We start from the raw sequence: 14141 nt of genomic DNA on the forward strand, positions 1-14141 counted from the left end.
GGATGAAAAGGTGCCATGGATGTTAAAAGGTTATTGATGGAACCATTGATGCCTGTAAAGAAACTTTATTTTGTATTTGATAAACAAGTGAAAATAATTAAACTGACACTGGTGTATTACATGTCCTGCTATTGGGGAATGAAAAGTTAAATGAACTGAAAAAAAAAAATCTTTTTTGTTTTTCTTGAAGTGTTTTGAGTGTTTTTAGTACACTGTGATATAATGTTTCAATTTTGGCTTGATATTTAGATTTTTCAAAATTTATTGTGACGTTTTATCTGGTTACAGATCGAACAGCCACCAACACAGAACGTCTTTGTGTGGAGACCCAGTTTTTGAGGCCAGCTGTGATTCTCCCTCTTTAAGGAAAGTAAACAAACATCTTTCTTACTTTCTTTTTTTTCTTTTTTTTCTGTGACTTGTATGTGATTCCCAGCATTCTGTAAGCAAATACTTTCCCACTTGGGGAAGCGCAGTGCTTTTGAGAGGAAGGTTTTATCTTAAATAACTGTGTCTGTGCAGAGCCCGTGTGTTCCCAGGCAGGAATGGCAAGGAGCCGTCTGATGTTAATGGTTTCCACATGGACTCTCAGAGAGGCCGGCCAAGACTCCAGCACGGGCAGAAATCTCCAAATTTAGAAGAAATATGAAAATTGTCAAAGTGCCTTCCTTAGGCTGAGACGACGGGCCCGGCCCCCTAGCCTGAGCCCTCCCTCGCCATTTCTTCTCATCCTCACACACCGCGGGTCACAGCTCGGGGTCATGGGGGCTGTTACACCAGCCAATCAGGGAGCTCGGGAGGTTTTCCCTGACGTGCCGCTCTGATAGTAAGCCTGCCCCTTGCTTCATATAAGATAAAAGAAAAGTCTTTGCTCCCCAAGCCGACCATGCTTCAAAAAGGAGCCTCGCACCGGGAACCCCCTTCAGACGGTGGAGCGCACGGCATCCATGGGAACAAAGCGGGGACCCCCTCTCTGCATCTCTACCCATCCCGACTGACACCAAACACCCAGCACACTCCCACCCAACCAAATTGGCCAGGACCCATGTGAACGATACTTCTTCTTCAAGACACAGACTGCGGTAAGTCTATCTCAACTTATCCTAAACATCCGACTCAGTTTGTGAAGTGAAATATACCTTGCACAGCAAATTAATTTGTTGGTTGGTCATTGCTCATGTTGCTCATGAGATACTGAAAGATACAGTGCGAGGCTTTGACAGCAGGGTGACACTGAGATGATCCAGCTGGCTAAAAACACTCTGCTGATACAGTGAGCGCTTCCCCTTCAGGTATTGAGAGGAATAGGGTGCCAGGGAACAATAATCAAATGTGGCTTTCCTGTAGGAGTGTACTTGTGAATCTAAGCTCAATCAAAGTCCTCTGATTAAGACAGGGTGGAATTACTCACGAAAACCCAGTTTTATGCTTTCAAACAGTATTGATGAATTGCAGATGACTTGCATTGTGTGCTGCAGGTTGAGGGTATGCAAGGGAGTGTAACAGGAGAGTTCACCTGGGGATAGTGGGGAGAAATGTGAAATGACCTCACAGAGCACAGTCTCCAAAGCTTCATTGGGGAATGTGATCCGGCTGCTGATTAACTGGCCTTTGAACTTGACTTTGAACTTGAATTGTGTGAAATCAGATGATAAATTGATATAATCCAAAAACTCAAGTCAGTTTTGCTACATTTCATGTGCATTATTTGGCAAATATTGTATATGTTTAAAAAAAAAAATAATCTACTGCTTTCTGAAGGCAATGTCTCACTAAGTTCTTAGACTTCACCAAATGTCCACCATGTGCAGTGTTTCCTGTCGATAAGCACATTATGAAGTTTACCAAATTTTCTCAGAATCAGAGTCTAATGAAATTTTTAGAGCAAGACCTCCATCCCCAACACTCTATCCACCATTCCTCCGGTCCTTTGTTTCTGGAAAGACCCTGTTGCAGATATCAGATGCGGTGGGGGGAGGAGGGGATGGCAAGCAGATGTGGCCAGCTGTTAGTAGGCTCAGGTCAGCGTTTAACTTTCCTAGTCCAGGGATGTCACTCCAGTGACCTACTGAAACACACTTTGTATCTTTCACACACACACACACACACACATACATTCCAACACACTCGAGTTGAATCTTAGCATGCCCATATAAAGTAAAAAACATGTCAATCTACCACAATCTACCACGAACACATCGCAGAAGTACTAAAAGTTTGTTCCAATAACTTAAAAAGAACAGTTATGGCCCATCTTGGTATAACTTTAAGACTTTTTGATGACAGACTCTGAGAAAACTCAATATGGCTGCATTTAACAAACACTTGATTTTTCTATAATGTTTACAATTGCTGTGTGATTTCAAACCAGTAACTCTATTATCCGTCCAGACAACCCATTAGACCAAAAATGTGTCTGTGTGTGATGTTTCATGTTGCCAAAGCTGAAACAAAATATGCAATACAATACAGTATATGTAATCATATATAATACTTATTAAAATCTTAAAATTAATGAAACATATTTTACAAATGATTGCATATATATAATTAGAACATTTATTAAATTTTTTCTGTAAAACACATTAAGTAAACACACACACTCTCTCCATAATGTATTATTTGTACAAAATACATAATATTAATAATAAATCAATAAAACAATATTATATATAATACACATATAACTATTTATTGTAGCCCAAAATTGGAAAAACAATTCCTCATTAGCTATGAAACACTTCCTTTGTATTCACATTTGTTCACCTTATTGTTGCCCGTGCTGCCCATTATCCTGTAACTCTCAAAGTCTTATAGTCCAAAATATCATTACAATTCAGGATGGATGAACATATGTGTGTTGATGGACAGATGGACAGATTAGATAGAGGGATTGAGGGCCTTACTGAGCTGGGAGGAAAAGGAAGTGCATTATTTATTTTCTGAAGAGTCAAAAGTCTGGCAGCAACCAGAGCAGGGTGCGTTCACATGACCCTGTGGTGGCCTTGGTGATTTGGCCTGTCCCTCGCATCACTTGCTCCCCTCCACAAGACCCTGGGGACCCTAGTTCCCAGGGTCACTTTCACATGAACAGTGGGAAAAGGGAAAGAAGGGGGGTTAGGTGCTCACCAGGGACTACCCAAAGCCCATGTCCAACCTCTCATAAGGGTCCACACAGCCTCAGGCCCCCTAAAAACACACAATGAACCCCACGGTTAAGCTCTGAGGTGCTGATAGAGAGCGCTGTCCTGTCTGTCTGGGAGTGTTTTTCCACATATACACAACTCCACATTCCAATTACTTGTGTTTAAGGAATGCTTTAAGGGGTTGTCAGTTCCTTTTTGGGCCATAAAGCACTCCTGCTGGGCCTTTGGCTTGTAAAAGGGGATGTTGGTTTTTATGATGTTTAGATGTACCTGAGAAATGTTAATGATCTCATATCTCTTGTCAAATGCAAATGTTTTCCCTTTCTTTTAACCTTGTCAAATGAATATTTCACATTTGTGGACGAAAGACGTGGCATATGAGAATAACATATCTTAGCAGAGAAAGTTTGTAGGTGAAGGAATCAGGCATAACACTGACCCAAGAAGTAACATGCTTGTTCGTCACAAACACAAAACAATGCAAAAATCGGCTTCTCTTGCTTTCTTCTTTTTGCCAGACTAAGTGCTACATACTGTACACTACATACAGTAGCTAACATAATTTTTCAGAACTGAGTTTGAGAAATATGGTCTTGATATTCATGATATTTTGCATTTGATAAAATAATAATAATAATAATAATAAAAACCTGCAAACCTGTGACAGTAAAACTTAGTTAACTGTAAATTATTTTATCTAATATGAAAGAAATTACTGGACATCTATATAAAAGTCACTTTATTATTTACAGTAAAAACAAATGTCCCTACATGACACATCACATTGAATTTTAATCAAATACTTATGTTTCTCCTTATTTATTTGATCAGTTATGTATATTAGGTTTTTTGTTACATTTTCTGCTATATTGTTCAAATTTGTTACATTTATTTTATTTTATTTTATTTTGTGAGCTATTCTTCAAGTGGTGAAATAGTCTCCAAATTAATAATTATGGTGATTATCAAATGTTGTCTCCATATTTTTTACAGTACATTTCTGGGAACAGCTGCACATTTTTTTACCCTTTTTTACAGTGTACATGAAATATATATACATACATACATACATATATGAATGTTTGCATTTGTAGTTCATGTAGAAGCCTGATCCTTAGAAGGGAGATTAGCTTCAAGAGCTAGACAGAGCAGAGAGAGGTAACAGGCGGGGTGCCCTCCCTCCCCTCCTTCACGTTTCCTGTCGTGATGATTTAAGGAGATGGGGAGAAATGAGAGGGAACCTTAAAAGGCAATGTTTAGGCATGCTCACTCTCTCCATTATCAAGCTGGAGTCTGAGTCTGTGTAAACACAGCATCTGCCTCATCTGTAGAGGTGAGCACTTTGGCACTAGTCTGGCCTGCCACTGTAATAACTCTCTCTTTCACTCTTTTACCGTATCCCTCCTTCTCTCTCTCCTGATCACATACACACGTTTCCACAGATCACATGCCATTTCCATCAGCCCCATGATTCACTCTGCTCTCACTGCATGGTTTCACTGTTGTAGTATCTCAAGTGTGCTACATATAGTATACCTTTGAATTTGATGTATTTAGTCATATTAATTTTTTTTAATTTATGCATATTTAATATAAAAACAATTGTTTTATCTATATTTATTTTATATTCATTTTTATTTATTTAAAATACTTCAGTAGCTGCAAAGCCATTCTATCTTTCATCTTTTGCCAGATTAAATGCCACCAGATGATTAATATTTTTTCTTAGAAAAAGTTTTGAGAAACTTTTTTTTTTTTTGAGAAAAAAAAAAACTATGGGGCTAATGGCTGGTTATTTGATTAACTGTCAATTATCATATACTGTTAAAGAGAGAGAGAGAGAAAGATTTTTTCCCCGTTTCATGTTTAATCAGAGCAGGTTTTAAAGGTTCAGAAATTAACTGAAACCTAAAAGTAAAATATTTTAGTTACTTTCGGAGTCATGCAAAAAAAAAAATAATAATTTTATCTTATTGTGTTCCTGTGGCTCAGTGGTAGAACATTGTGTCAACAACACAGAAGGTTGTGGGTTCAATTCCCAGGGAACACACATACTGGTATATATATATATACATAATTTTTTTTTTTACAAGTATATTAGCTTGTATTTTTATTTCAGTTACCAAAAATATATTCAGCTAACTAAAATGATATTAAAGATGTGTACTATTTAAAGTGAACTAGTCTTGCCACGTTCCCCTTTTTTATGGAATGGTTTGTTTTTTAAAAGATTGCAAAAAAAAAAAAAAACATCTGGCATGCTGCGAAGTGTGTAAAGCTGGTAACACTTAGGCAATCTTCAGATCAGGACTGTAAACTTCTTCCTAAATGGCCAGGCTTTGTGTGTTTATCAGTGTTCATAGAACCTGAAGGCTATCTGGTGTGAGTGGAGATGTGAGGTTCACCTCAGCATACAGCCAAACCCCCCACAACTGCCTCATATAACACAGCATGCCACGAAATCTGCGACATTCTTTGCATGTCATATTTGAAATAACAGTTAACATACTTTGGGGGATTTTAAGAAAGTATCTTTACAAAAAAAATGAGGACATGTGGTACATGGGATAACTATTGATTCACATATCCAGTCTATTCCCATAGTAAGACAAATTTAACTCTTGGCTCCCAAGCAGGACAGAGCCTGAGAACTAGGATTTAACCAACAGGATGTGATGTTTATTATTGCGGTTAATTTAATAGGCAGTAGTTTAGTATGAGTTTCTCCATAAGCATAGAGCCTGGGAGGATGTGTCTGTTGAGTTTTCCTCACATGGAATATTATCTAGCATATCCGGCTCCATAATATCTCACAGAAAGGATATTCACAACTGTCACATACGAGACCCAAGGCCTCGGCTACATATACTCATGCAGATTTCCCTCAAAGTCATGATTGCCACTTAGTTTTCTGGCTTGTTCTACACCTTTGGCTCCCTTTTGCCTTTTACGTCAGCCTCCCACTGACTGTGACTAGAAAAGGGAATGTATGCAGGCAGTGCGGCAGAGAGCGACGGGGGGAGAGGAGGGCACACAGAGCGGTGACAAACTATCTGCTTCCACAATCACTGGCCGTAAGAGGCTGAAAGAGTGAATGTTTATCGAAAGCGCAGCTACATTTTCCATTATCCCAAAATAAAATCCCTTCAGAATTCCTTATATGGGCTGCGGGAGATTCCAAAAGGGGGAAACGAGACAACCTAAAGCTCTCACTTGTTGGAAAAGACTCAGAAAAAGACTTAGGAATTTTCCCCATTTTTTTTGGAAAAGACTTTCTGCTTTGATACTCCACAAATTCAATTAAGCGGGATTTGTTGGCATTCTTAGCCTCCTTATCAAAGCCGCCTGAGGTATTCTGAAACCCTAGGATAATTGTTGATGAAGTCTTTTCACACAAAGTCAAACGAGAAATGTGTAGAAAATCTGAGACATTTTATCTCTTGGCTGAGCTATCCCATAGCATTGTTGCACATGACACTGGGATGTTAGAATTAGCAATCTGACATTATGCTGGAATTGCTGTTTATGAGATCCCATCTTTATTTCTCATTACAGAGTCTGCAGGGGGAAACACAACATGCTGCAGGTGAGAACATATTACCTTCCATACCCGTGAGATTTTATCTGTTACTTTCTATCTGCCAATTGTGCTTTTATAGCTCATAATCTGACTTGTGAATACATCTCACAGGTGTGACTTCATATCTCACAACGTAACTATTTCTTATTTTCTTAAACTTCCCCTCACAATTAACATGTACTCTCAAATGGAAACAAGCTTCTATATAATCTACTGTACTTAAAAGAAAGACTGAGTGGAAGTTTTTCCTTTGTTGAACTCAGAAATAGGTCGCCGTGCTTCATTTCAGTCTATAAACAGCAACAAAGTGGAGCCAGACGTTCTTGTCAACCGAGCCCTTGAGTGCTTTTCCAAAGGATTGTACTGTAAACTGTGAACAGTACCTCGTGGATAAGCTGCATATCTGTCTGTTAATGCTTGCTGCCCTCAACTCTCTCCATAAACCACAGCACTGCTGGAAAAGCCATTAGAGTTGTGTCAAACAGAGTGAATGATCCTGCATAATCACACCCGCTTCCTGGATGGAGAAGTGAAACGATCCACAAAATATATAGAAAGAGCGCAAAGAGTTGCCTGTCTGTGAGAATGAGCTCAGCTCTGGGTGCCATAGAGTAGCATTTTGTGGTTTCCACACACCACAGCGTCAGACGGCAGCACATTAAGAGAGCTCACAGCACTGAAGCGATGACTTTCTGCTGTGCAGATGCCAGTGTGGTTTTATCAGATGATTGGGAAGGGTCCAGACTCTTTTTAACATATTCAAACCATGTCATCTGAAACTTTGAGAAGATAAAACACACACTGGGCTGGATTCTGACAGGTTTATGAACCTTTTCAGACATCCTGCTACTTGAAGTATGTGCAAATCAGCCTGTTTAACCACCTCTATTCAGTTGGGATTTTATATGATGATGAAGGACGTCCCCTTGAACCCTGCGGACCGGTCTGATTGAGACAGAGGAAGTGGTTGTGTATAAAGGGGTGTGGCCTTGCATTCTGCGGTACACTGTCTGGAGTGACTCAGGGGCACTATGGGAGACGGCTGCATTGATGTTGCCTTTGAACTTGAGTACAGATGTCCACTGCAGGAATAAACATCCTGTTCTGTAACCACCGATCTAGCAGAGCTAGTCTGTGCTGTATACCGCTGGGGGCAGAAAAGAGCTGGAAGTCGGAGCAAGTGTGCAGTTGTTTATTCAGTGGATTGGAGTCCCGCAGCTCCAAGGTTTTTCTTGGGTGCCGGCCACTTTCAGAGGCAAGAGCTCATGCTAAATATCCCGCTGTCAGGCTGGCAAGCTTATTTGTGTCTCAATCACTACATAAAGGCTTCCCGTTATCCTGGCTGGCATTTCAAAGCATAATGAATGGATTAAGACTAGAATAGAAGTGTGAGAGAACTAGAAAGGAAAAGCTGAGAGGTTTGTAGGGAGATCTGGGCATGTAGGTCAAAGCCATCGCCTGTACACCCACAACACGTCCCCATCTCAAACATCCCATCAACTTGGGCCTAACAAATCCATCCATCATATGAATTCCATCAATCTAAAAAGGGATAAAATACTAAATAAATACCATCTATGTGTAACTGAATATTCATCTTTTGCCCCTGATCTTTAGGTTTAATAGCTGCAGGTCAGACAGGCTGGCTGGGTGACAAACTGAAGAATTCATTCAAACCTCCGGTTCTTTTTATGGGACTGAGTCACTTCCAATGTAATCAACAGGACGTAGGAGGTCACAGTCCATGTTGATCAAAGATGGTAAGATGGAACACAAAAGGTGTCATGCATGATTCATCCCAGCTACAGTCCTCAGGCCCAAGGTGCAGTGCTGCATCTCTGGTCAACTGGGAGTCTGAGATGAAGCACTGTAGCTCGGGAGGAAGGGCACTGCCTGCTAATAGACTGAACAAGATACCTTGTTTTTAACATTACAAATTTGAGATTTCTATTTCATAAAATGCTCATTTATAATTAGTAGTAGATTAAGCATTATTGTTTAGCATTAGCATTATTTGGTAGACCAGGTGTTGGTAATTCTAGGATTAAATGGACTTCTACTGTTGCCACTCTTCCATCACAATGAATTCCATCATTTCCCCATTCCCGGGGTCCAGTTTTCCCAGGAATCCCTTGGGCAATCATAAGGGGGATTCCTGGAAATACTGTTCTTGGGGGTGGGGCTGGACAACTGAATTTTTCAAATTATATTTTAGCTGTTTATATTATCATCTATTACTATGATCAGTGGTTATACTCCATTTTAACATGTATTGCCATATACACTACCATTTAAAAGTTTTTTATCATTTTTTATGCTCTCCAATGCTACATTTATTGAATTAAAAATACAGTTAAAACAGTAATTTTGTAAAATATTATTACAATTTAAAATAACAGTTTTCTTTTCTAATATATTATTGTGATGGTAAAGCTGCAATTTCAGCAGCCATTACTAAAAGTCTTCAGTGTCACATGATCCTTCGTTCTTTTTAAAAATCATTCTAATATGCTGTTTTGGTGCTGCAGAGACACTTCTTATTATCAGTGCTGAAAACAGCTGTGCCGCTTAATATTTTTGTGAAATTGGTGATAGATTTTTTTTCAGGATCTTTGATTGATAAAAAAGTTCAAAAGAACAGCATTCACTTGAAACGGAAATCTTTTGTCACATTATAAATCTCCTTACTGTCGATCTTTTGATCAATTTAATGTGTATTTGCTGAATAAGAGAAAATATTTCTGCCCCTAACTTTGAATACTTATATTGCAAGTATGAGTTATATTTTACTTTACAGATTTAAATACAAATATTTTAAAGTGATCATTTAGAAATAATAAATACATGAACCTCCACAATGTTTCAATAAAAATCTTGTTTATCATCTAAAACTGTTGTTATTGTTTATTCATCTAAAACTGTTGTTATTGTTTATTCATCTAAAAGTGATGTTCTGAGGATAGATAGATAGATAGATAGATAGATAGATAGATAGATAGATAGATAGATAGATAGATAGATAGATAGATAGATAGATAGATACCCGTATTTTTCGGACTATAAGTCGCACCTGAGTATAAGTCGCTTCAGTCCAAAAATACGTCATGATGAGGAAATAAACATATATAAGTCGCACTGGACTATAAGTCGCATTCATTTAGCACCAAGAACCAAGAGAAAACATTACCGTCTACAGCCGCGAGAGGGCGCTCTATGTCTTCAGTGTAGACTACAGGAGCACTGAGCAGCATCTCTGACAACATAGAGCGCCCTCTCGCGGCTGTAGACGGTAATGTTTTCTCTTGATTAATTTCTCTCAGTTCGTGTCAATTTAATTTTGATAAATAAGTCGCACCTGACTATAAGTCACAGGACCAGCCAAACCATGAAAAAAAGTGTGACTTATAGTCCGGAAAATAAGGTAGATAGGTGTGTGTGTGTGTGTGTGTATACTTTTTTTATTTTTATCATATGATATGAAAAAAGCAGAGCCACCTATTAGTGAAAATGTACAGAACATCAAACACTGTCCACTGGGGGGCGCCGTTTACATTGTAAGGCGGTTCAAAAGGAAACAACTGCCCACACGTGGTGGCTCAGATTACAGGAATTTTACAGAAATCTGACTGGAGCAATTTACATTTATCACGTCAGACCTGCATTAGGAGAATATATGATAAACCTCCATCTGAGTGCATGTAAATGTTAACCAGAAGAACAGATAATCATCTGCAGAGAGAGCATTCATCAAGTAATACATTTTTGATATTGTTTTATTATACTGCTATACTGTACTCAGATTTGAGCGAGCGCCTGTATACACATGCTCCAGCACAAATGTGCAGTGAGTCATTCAGGATTAAGTAGGCGGTGGATGCTCATACATTTACGTGAGATTTCTTTAAGTGTTCACCCATGCTGTCACTGAAATGTGTGACAGTGTGTGGGAGAAAAAGATCCACGCATTTGGACAAAGATCGAATGCAATTATATACTTTTTTTAAGTAATAGTAAACAAGAAACAGTAAAGCGATTGTCATTTAAAACAACTCCCTCGTATGGGTCCTATGAAGGTATCCTGAAAGACATTAGTTGCATTAATGTTGATATGGTTTGCTTACATGCGAGGAGGGGGAAGGGAAAGGCACGAGGATCAGTGCTGAGCTGGACTGTGTCGTGTTCAGCCCAACAGCTGCCTGGTGGAATCCAGCCCTGTTGACTCTGAGCCTCTGAATCCACATTGACGGAGACGATGATACGAAGACAGCTGTGTGGGCTTCAGACAATAAGACTGTAAATAAGTGACAGCCTTTAACCATGTAGTTTTAAGGCTGAATCAAACTTTTCTGCATGTGTCTACGTCTGCATTATTTTGGGTTGCAGCACACATGTATAAACCATAGCTACATAATCAGAAACAACAATAGATAGGACAGAAGTAAAAAAAAAAAAAAAAAAAAAAACTAAGGAGACAAAAGAAATATGAATAATGATTTTCTTCTTCTTCTTATATGCCTTTATGTTGTTTCCTTTTGGCCCAATATAGTGAACTGGCTGGGTATATTTGCTATTAATATAATAACTGAATACAATTATTTGGAGCAGTGTGTAAGTATTGTTTGCTATATATATATATATATATTAGCTGTGTTAAGGAACTTAGGAATAAAAAAAATAACTATAATATAGTTTATATCTGTTATTGTTATTTGTGGTTGGGAATGTAATATGTTTATTGTATACAGTAAAAATGTCCTGTAAACATGCTGCTAAGGTCTTCTGTTTGTGGATTGCAGTTTAGCAATAAAAGTCTGAGTCATGATTCTTTGCTCAAACAACCTGAAAATTCCAGAAGGCTAGTACACGTGACTAGAGAGCATTAGAGGAATAATTAAAAAATCCTGTTCCATAAATGATCATTGTGATCAGCATCAAGTATAGATCAGCGAATCTAAATTTAGCTGAGTGTAGCAACATGTTTAGACATGATTTAGATGGAATGGCTCAATTTAATCAAACATCTAATCGGGTTATGGACAGATTTTGAAGGTGGAGTTTCATTACTTTCATGTGACCTGTTGTTGTATAAAACACACTGTCATGTGATTAAATAAGATTTATGGCTGTAAATGCTATTACAAACTCTGACCTACAGTATGGTAATACAAATCTCTCTGTTCTGGCTCAGACTCGCACATATGACGCAGAGGAAGAGATCAGGGTGGAGAGACTTGTATGCCTGTCAATGTTGTGGAAATGTGACACACACACACACACACACATTAACTGATTCATGTGATCATGGCACACCGGGCATGCCAAGGTGTGTTCTTCCTGTTCCCTCCATTTTTTCTCATTCAAATGCTAACGTTCCCAAGGCCAAATGTCTTTCACCATCTGTTTAAACAAGACCACACACTGCCACTCCATTTGACGTGAGAATTCCCATGATTTGCCACAATGTCTGCCATGCGCTGGGTAGCAGTATTGAGTGTTCTGTGTGTATTTCTAGTGACACATAACAAAAAAAAAATTCTGTTAAGTTAAGAGGCAACCAATTCCCCAGCAAATATATATATATATATATATATATATATATATATATATATATATATATATACATACATATTCTATTTTTTTTTCCAAACAATATATTTTGGTTGTGTGATGGCCAGTTTACATAATGCCTTTGCATCAGTCTTTCTTCTTAATTTGAACAACTGAACATTCTAGGAACATTAAAAAAAGATCGAGTTTCCATAACGTTATTAGAATGTTACTTTAAGGTTAGCATAATGTTCCAGCGACAGTCTTTTAACTTTTCAACACCCTAGGAACATTAAGAAAATTCCAGTTTCCATTATATGAAGTCAATGTTATTTATAGGCTAGTATGCTCATAAGCGTTCTTTTAATTGAATTTTCTATCAATGTAACATTCTAGGAACGTTGATCTGTAACATTCCAAAAAAGTAAAAGTCCCAGGAAGCCATACTGAGAGAATGACCTCATCTCTAATACATGAACGAAAACTGGAAAAAAAAAAATTCAACACGTCACTCAATCAAAAGACATTTGTCTTTTGAGTGCTCTAAAAGCTGTGATGTTTAACTGGTTCACCATGAACCATTTTAGTTACCCGTTCACACCAAGAGTGATAACTATAAAGATAACTAAAGCCTAAATATAACGATATTAACATCTACACCAGCGAACAATATCTTCTGTAAACGCAAGCTCCTCTGTTGTTTTAAATTCTCGTGCTCATAGCAGGATGGATTCCGATTGGCTGTCAATGTTCTGATCTTGATTCCAATCTTAAGTGATTCCAACGACATCATTTCTCTGTGCCTTTATTTGTTATAGTTGTGGTGTGGACTCTGCTATTATTGAATAGATTTTTAGAACTATATCTTCATCGTTATTTTTATTTGTACTTTGTGTGAACGGTGCTTGACACTCACACTAGTCCCTGCGGATATTCTGGAATTTAAATAGTATGTCATTAAGAAAATTACACGGATTAACCACACAGACAGGAAAAGTGAACCAAAAAAAAAAAAAAACTCGACAGTCTGGTCCTTTATTAGGGTCAATTAAACAAGCCTAGGCTAGGGACTATCATGGGCCTTTCGTTTTATGTATGATGAGTGGCTAATCCTTTAGCATGAATTATTCACACTCACTCACTCATTCAGCATTGTCTTCTGATGGAGTCTATGCATTTGAAAGACAGTAACATTAAGCTTGTTAAGTGTGCATTGCGAAATGTCAGTTTCAGATAGGGAGTGTCAGAAATGTGTGAGACTGTGAATGACAGTGCCGTGTCTGTCTGAACGTGTCAAGGCGCCTACATTTCATTACAGTTTCACTAGACACATTAATTAAACATTTTGACACCCTGTTCTTTATTTCATTATAAAGATGACCATTTTGACCACTTTCTTCCTTTTTTGTGTGAATTAACTAAATAACTGTATACCCTAAAGTGAAATAATGGTATTACAATGTTTGCTCTAATATTCTGAATTCTCCCTTTTGCCACAGCTCGAGTCTTTCCAGTAATTACATGTATTGTGAGCACAGGGGGTACCTGCAACACAATCCCCTCAGTCGGTTGGCTCTGTGTTACAACACATTGATATTATTTCAGATGGATTGGCTTTCATTTACCCCTCGTAGTAAGCATACAATTACTGAACCCAGACCACCAGCTGACGCTCAATCAACAGGATGAAATATGATCTTTTCCTGAAGATGTCTTGTGTGTCACAAAGGCTCATCGAAACCGGTGCAGTTTCTCATTAATGCCACAAGGGGGCCACAAGGTTGACTAGGGAGGAACTATGTGTCACCTCGTTGCCTGAGGCGTTTACGGGAAAAGCATAGGGCTATATATATATATATATATATGTA

The 14141-nt window shown here is 38.3% G+C and overlaps 1 long non-coding RNA gene across 2 annotated transcripts; it reads left to right on the top strand.

The window, feature by feature from the left end:
* The first annotated feature begins 206 nt into the window (after positions 1-206).
* LOC132113708 (uncharacterized) lies at positions 207-14130 on the top strand. Of its 2 annotated transcripts, none has more exons than XR_009425199.1 (4): positions 207-1082; positions 6702-6732; positions 8344-8486; positions 13773-14130. It is a non-coding gene; the product is annotated as an uncharacterized LOC132113708 (long non-coding RNA). The 2 variants fall into 2 exon arrangements; XR_009425198.1 differs by lacking the exon at positions 13773-14130 and adding an exon at positions 10156-11008 and having other exon boundaries at positions 8344-9655.
* Positions 14131-14141: the final 11 nt, after the last annotated feature.

This window comes from Carassius carassius, chromosome 33, assembly GCF_963082965.1.
Source record: "Carassius carassius chromosome 33, fCarCar2.1, whole genome shotgun sequence".
Taxonomy (NCBI): Eukaryota; Metazoa; Chordata; class Actinopteri; order Cypriniformes; family Cyprinidae; genus Carassius; species Carassius carassius.